Genomic DNA, 6,931 nt, shown 5'->3' with positions numbered 1-6,931 from the left:
ATCATTTTTTATATTCATCCAATTTCTTATAGGTTGTTGCTTATATTACAGTTTTGAGGATCACTAAATATTTTGTGATCTATTGGTGTGTTAGAGGTTGATTCTTGTATTACACTTAATCGTAGTTTTGTTGTTATTATTTTATTCTGCTGCTCATAGAAGGTGACATATGTTTCCACAGAGGACTGTTAAGAGTTATTAAACTCTCCTGATTGTTTAGCATCTTAATTGAAGTTCAGTTGATAATGATAGTTGTTTAAGATGAACTCCGTTTGAAAACAGGGAGGAATGTTAGATAAAAACTGATTTTCACCTTCTCTTGATAATAATGTTGTTCTTTCAAACAGAGTTCATTAGCCTTATTCACATTTAAAGTGGTAAATACAGTATTAGATGCATGGAAAATGATTTTGTCTGGGTACCATCTGGTGTTTTTTAATTCAAACGAAGATTCATTCCTTGTTCATATTTTGTTATTATTCTGTGCCTCCGGCAGGGAAATTCGACCTTGTAAGTCTGCAGTTCTGTTATCACAAAAAGCTCCCTAGTGAAGTCCAGACGGGGTGCTTCTCTGTTATATCAAGAACCTGGGAAAGTTTGCTTTCTGTGAAGGGGGTGGGTGTGTTTATCTTTAATGTGTGTGTGTGTTATGTTACTTTTGAATAAAACCTTTTTGCGAGCTTCTGCTCGTCGAGAGACCAAACAGATATCCCATTGGTGTGTATCTTCATTTCTCTCCGGTTTTGCAAAATCTGGTTGTTGATTATTGGTGTTTATTGGTAAATGATATTGATAACCTAATACCTCTAACCCCCTCTGTGTGTGTTGGACTTTCTTTGAGGTACGCCTGGATTTTTTAAATAAAAATACCCAACAAGTATCACTACTGAATGAGTTTTAAGGACTTTCGTTTTCTCAATGCTAGTTGACACCGTACAGTGTTTTAGTCTAAGCTAATGCTACAGGAGTGCTGCCGGATCAGGAAAACAGCTGGGCTGTTTACAAATTTATTTTGCCCACTTATCTAACTATGTGAACTGTGAACATGTATTCACAATAACACATGGGGGCTTGCTTCTCTTATATAAACTAATATTTCAGAACAGTTAGGAGTCATACTGTGCTTTGGGATTTGAAAATATAATGTTTACAGTTACTTAATTTGCACTGAGTGGCCCTGTGGGATAGGTAATTTAAGAAAAACATGTTTTTCCAGACTTAAAATATGGCAACTACTAACATTTTGGATGTACTCTCTTGCCTAGGTCAGTGAAGATGGGGGAGATGCTGGCGACAAGCTCTTGTATCCTGGTGCTCCGGTTTCTAAAGGAGAGACTCTACTGATGGTCATGTCCTTTCTGTTGCGGCACAATTTGACTGGTGAAGCAGTGACTCATTTGCTGGAAATGTTCAATATTACATTTCCTGGTTTGATCACATCCTCCCATTACCTGTTCCAAAAATAATTTGGAAGCACATTGTCATATGAAGTACACTTTTATTGTGAACGGTGTTTTAAGTAAGTAAGTAAGTACGTAAAAGTTTATTTATATAGCGCCTTTCACAGATATAAATCACAAAGCGCTGATTTATATCAGTTTTAAATACTTAGGTATTCGAACTGACTGTCCCCATGCATGCGATTCTTGTAACACACCATTTGATGTAGATGAACACCTGAAAAAAGGGGTTTCTATACTTGTGTTACCCCCTGCATGCTCAGATCAAACAACTTCTGGAAGTGCACAGTATGACTATTGCTCAGCATGATAAAAAGTTAGGGATTCGCACTGATATTCAGTTTGGCAAGGAGTACCAAAAGCTACGTGATAGTGGAGTTTTAAAAAAAAGATGATTTAACTTTAGTTTGGAATAGTGACGGAGCACCAGTCTTCAAAAGTTCTAAATGCAGCATTTGGCCAATTCAGTGTCAGATAATCGAATTAGCCCCAAATGAGAGAAGAAAACACATTTTGCTGTCTGCTTTATGGTTTGGGCCTAGCAAGCCATCTGTTTACATTACTAACCCCATTTTTAAAAGAAGCCTTTTTGTTGGAGACCAACGGTGTAGATTGGAAAGATAAGCAGGGAAACCCTCATGTGTCTAAAGTGTTTATGCTCCTTTGTAGCTCTGATTCTGTGGCGTGGCCATTGCTTCATAACATAAAGCAATTAAATGGTTTTTACGAATGTGATTTTTGCTATCACAAAGGCGGCAAAGTATATTCATACACCAGACCGGAACCCCCTCTGCGTAATGAGAAGGACCTTTTTAGTCATGCAGTGTCAGCAACAGTGGATGCACCTATTTGGAGTCAAAGGCCCATCTCAAATCAATCAAATTTTATTTGTATAGCACCTTCTACAACATTATCCGAAGCCCAAGGTGCTGAACAACATCATTAAAAGAAAAACATTCCCAATACATGGGCATAAAAGCAGGATAAAAACATAAAATCATAAAATAGCAAGCAAACAGCATTACAGATAAGAGATATTGGAATAAGACCAATCGATAAAAAACAAATGTCGGACAAAATAAAATCAAGCATCCGGTTTAAAAAGAAGAATAGTTAATAATTAATAATAGTTGGAATAGTTGGAATAATCTGTTCCTTTTGGTATTCGGCATATACACACTACTACAAGACGAGATCCAGACAAGCGCAATCATGATGGCAGAACTGGCACTCAAAACATTTGTTATTGACTTTCAGAGACTCTATGGAAATGACTAAATGATATTCAATATCCATTTGCTTACCCACGTCGCACAAAGTGTTAAAAACTGGGGGCCATTATGGGCTACTTCTACTCTTCCATTCGAGTCCAATATGGGCACTCTCCTAAGTATTTTCATGGGACACAATCTGTCCCATTGCAAATAGTCAGAAAATGTCTGTTGTGGCGAGAACTTCCAGACAAAGCCAAACAAACAATAACATCTGGAAATCCAAAAGTAGAGTTATTTGTTAAAAAACTGTGTTCCTATGACCAAAGAACAGAAAAATGTGTCATACTTAATGGAAGTGTCAAGGGTTTTGGCAATCCTCCTTGGCAGGAAAACCTCCCAGCGTTACATCGGCTTTCCATTGGAAAACTATGTGAAAATCTAAGTAACTGCTTCTGGTATTACATGCATTTTTTGGTTAAAGGTGTTTTGTTTCACAGAATTATGAACGGTTGAATAAAAGATTCAACCGTGCTGTATCTTTGAATGATGGTAAATTGTTTTTTGTCTTTAAAGAAAAGTGTAAAGGTATGCACTTGAAAACCCAGAATACTGTGCATGTATCAAACATTCTTGTGTCTTGGAAGAGGAGCTGAGTAAATCCAACAGACCATTGTGTAAAGATTCAAAGATTAATGTAGAGAGTACTTTCATTCACAAAGTTAAAAAGACTGGAAATGTGTGTGCCATTTGGCCTGATGTGATACTAAAGAAATGTGTTATTGAAACTGATGAACTATACGTTGTACCTCTGCCAAATCCATATGAACGGGATTGATTGTCTTTAATAAACATTCCCATTTTAAGAACAACAATGAAATTCCTGAAAAGTTCATTTTTTTCCTCCTAAAACTAAGAGAAAGCAGGGAAAAGGTACAAGTCAACAACTTATATTTTTGACCAAGTCTGGAGAAGGTGAGGCCCATACCTAACGGTCCGCCTGCTAGTATCATCTAGGCCGCAAGGAAGCTTCCCCGCTCAGCAGCGCACAGGTGTTTAACACCTGTCCGATTAGTTCAACTCGCATGCTGTCCCCTGCAGGAGCTAATACCTCTTCTCCAATGCTCAGTTCACTCTGAGATGAGCGGTTGTGTCACGGCCAGTACAAAATAAACAAAGCTGTTGAGTGCACAACACAGTATGAGTACCAATCTCCTTAAAACTAATTGATTAGCCAGTAGAGTACATACCACCAAAGCACAGCCAATAACCTACTGAGGCGCAGTTTGAATACAGCAGCTGACGCCAGAATGCAGTGTTTCCTTAGCATGCTCCAACAGTGAGCAAAGCTCCCTTTTATACCCACAGCGCCCTCATGAGTATGGTAGCCGGTATGCGCCAACCCACCTAATTTGGAGCAGGCTTGTTTCATCCTGCTACACATGAAAAACTCACACAGGGTGGCTGATAAAGGGGCACCCATGGCAATGGGTTTGTATATTCAACTTTACCTGCAGACAAGGGACGTTGTATGGTTACTCTTAATACAACAGATTGCTACAACAAAGTCACCACACTTTTGAGCAACAGCACCACATGTGGCAAGGGGGAGAAACGAGGGCCCGGGCGGGATTCGATCCTCAGACTCCCGGGTGAGAGTCACGCTCGCTAACCAGTCAGCCAAAGGGACATCCCTGTGGACAAGTAGCCAGGGTGCATGATCAATTGGGATACAGTGACAGGAAGCTCAGTCTGTCTTATCTCCCCCCCTCTTTCCACAAGCACGTCCTGTGCTCCCGCGCAGGGCCCTCGTTTCTCCACCTTGCCACATTTGGTGTCGTTGGCAGGAGTTTCTGGCAATGCCACTGGTTACAACACACAGAGTCCATCTCAAGGGCTCTCAATCTGGTTTTAAATGTATTCAAGGAGATCAGATCAGTTAACTTCCAATTTCCCTGAAACCTGTTCCGTGCAGAAGGAGCAGAGTAAACGAAAGCCATTTTGCCCAGTTCTCTGTGAGCAAATGGAACACAAAGTAACAGCGGATCATTTGCACGCAGACTGTGAGAAGTTACACTTCTCTGTGAGATTAAGTTACAGATGTAGTTGGGTAATCCAAGCATGGCCTTATAAATCAAAGTGTACCAATGTCCCAACCTCCTGGTGGACAACGAAGGCCATCCCACTGGAGAATACAATCCACAACCATGTGTAACGTACCAAAAGGCCATGTATTTCATCCAAATGACCAAAAGTTATCTTCTTCATACAGGTCAGTCTGACACCGTGGTGCTGATGTGAAATCTATGATCTCGACCCAATACTCTTAACTTATCCTGTGGTATATCATAAGACATCAGGATGCTGCAGAAGACACAAGACTTCTTATCTATCTTCTTGAATAAAGTTGATCTTTTCTGGCTCATAAAATGACTTTATCATTTTATAAGTTATATATAATCATATTTTGTTGAACTGACAATATGTTTAAGTCTAAAGTGTTTAATAATGTGTCCAATGCTCTATAGGAATGAATGATGGGTTAACATGAATGTTCACTCCTATAATGATTTATTCCTCATCTTAATTTACACCAGATTAGTATAGTCTGATTAGTTAAAAAAATCCTGCCATGTGAATTCATGGATTTTTTTTCACATTCTGTCTCTCACAGTTGAAGTGTACCTATGATGAAAATTACTGACCTCTGTCATCATTTTTAGTGGGAGAACTTGCACAATCGGAGGCTGACTAAATACTTTTTTGCCCCACTGTACAAACAGTCCAAAGAACTGGGTATGAGCGTAGCCTCTGTGTGGCCCTCCACATACGGCCCCTTGAACGCCCAGATGGTCTGCTACACATACGTTTATGGTTCTGATCAAGCGGCCAAGCAGTCAACAATACTTACATACAAACAGTCCCAAGTCAATATATATGTCTGTGGTACCAAGAACTGGGAGTGAGTGTGGCCTCTTTGTGGTCCCCACAACATGATGAACACGGGCTTTAAAAACTCTGGACATCTCCTGTGATTTAGATTCATCATATATTTCCCCCAGTTTCAGCTGAGTGTCTCATTTAGTAACAAAACATGATGAAAGTAACAGGAAAACATACTAATATGATCATAAATAATACTAGATATTAAAGTTATTGTCTTTTCATTACACAGTGAAAAATATTGCACTTTTGGACTGTTTTAACACTGTAATTTGATGTACCAAAATAAACACACATCACATGCATTATGGTCAGGGAGGGTGTAGTTACTCACCAACTGATGTCAGAGCAGAATAATGCGTCTGTTGTTGTGGTTCAAGGTGAAAGCATCGGTGATGTCCTGCTCATCAAGGGCTCTTGCACGTTCTGCGTTGATGGACAACAAAGCCAGGTTGCTGTTTCTTGAGTCCCCGCTTTTGCTCCTCAGGTATGTTTTGACGCGCCGTAAACATGAAAAGCTCCGTTCACAGGTTGCAGATGTGACAGGCAGTGTGAGTGAAATCCATTAAAGTCTGTGCAGATCAATGAATGCATCCTTGTATGGATGAAGAATGGTAAATGGTAAATGGCCTGTATTTGATATAGCGCCTTCTAGAGTCCTGGAACCCCCCAAGGCGCTTTACAACACAATCAGTCATTCACCCATTCACACACACATTCACACGCTGGTGGGGATGAGCTACAATGTAGCCACAGCTACCCTGGGGCGCACTGACAGAGGCGAGGCTGCCGAGCACAGGCGCCACCGGTCCCTCCGACCACCACCAGCAGGCAACGTGGGTTAAGTGTCTTGCCCAAGGACACAACGACAGCGACAGACTGAGCGGGGCTCGAACCAGCAACCTTCCGATTACGGGGCGAGCACTTAACTCCTGTGCCACCGTCGCCCACTAGAAGGGAGAAACACTCCTGTGTGGTGCTTACAGTCTGTCCGTTCTGTCTTTAATGGTCAAGCATCCGTTGCACTTGGTGCAGTTCTGCAGAAAGGTTGTCTTTGCTTACTCCATAATGCTGAGCCATGGGTAACAGGAGATCCATTTGAAGAAAGGACTGATGTTTTGGATTTAAAGCAGATGTGCCTTGTAGAACGCCACATGCTTCATGTGAAAAGCGTCTTTTCAGTTCACTGACAAGTCTATCAATGACAGGGTAGAAAGAGTTGTGTCTAATGGCATCAGGAGAGTTGAGGGCTGGATGTCTTCCTGTTTGAGCTTCAACTACAAAGCCTTCTAACTTTCCCGCAGTTTGCCGCCTCGC

The sequence above is a fragment of the Nothobranchius furzeri genome, chromosome 12 (genome assembly GCF_043380555.1).
Source record: "Nothobranchius furzeri strain GRZ-AD chromosome 12, NfurGRZ-RIMD1, whole genome shotgun sequence".
In the NCBI taxonomy this organism is placed as follows: domain Eukaryota; kingdom Metazoa; phylum Chordata; class Actinopteri; order Cyprinodontiformes; family Nothobranchiidae; genus Nothobranchius; species Nothobranchius furzeri.
Note: the sequence above shows the minus strand (reverse complement) of the source record.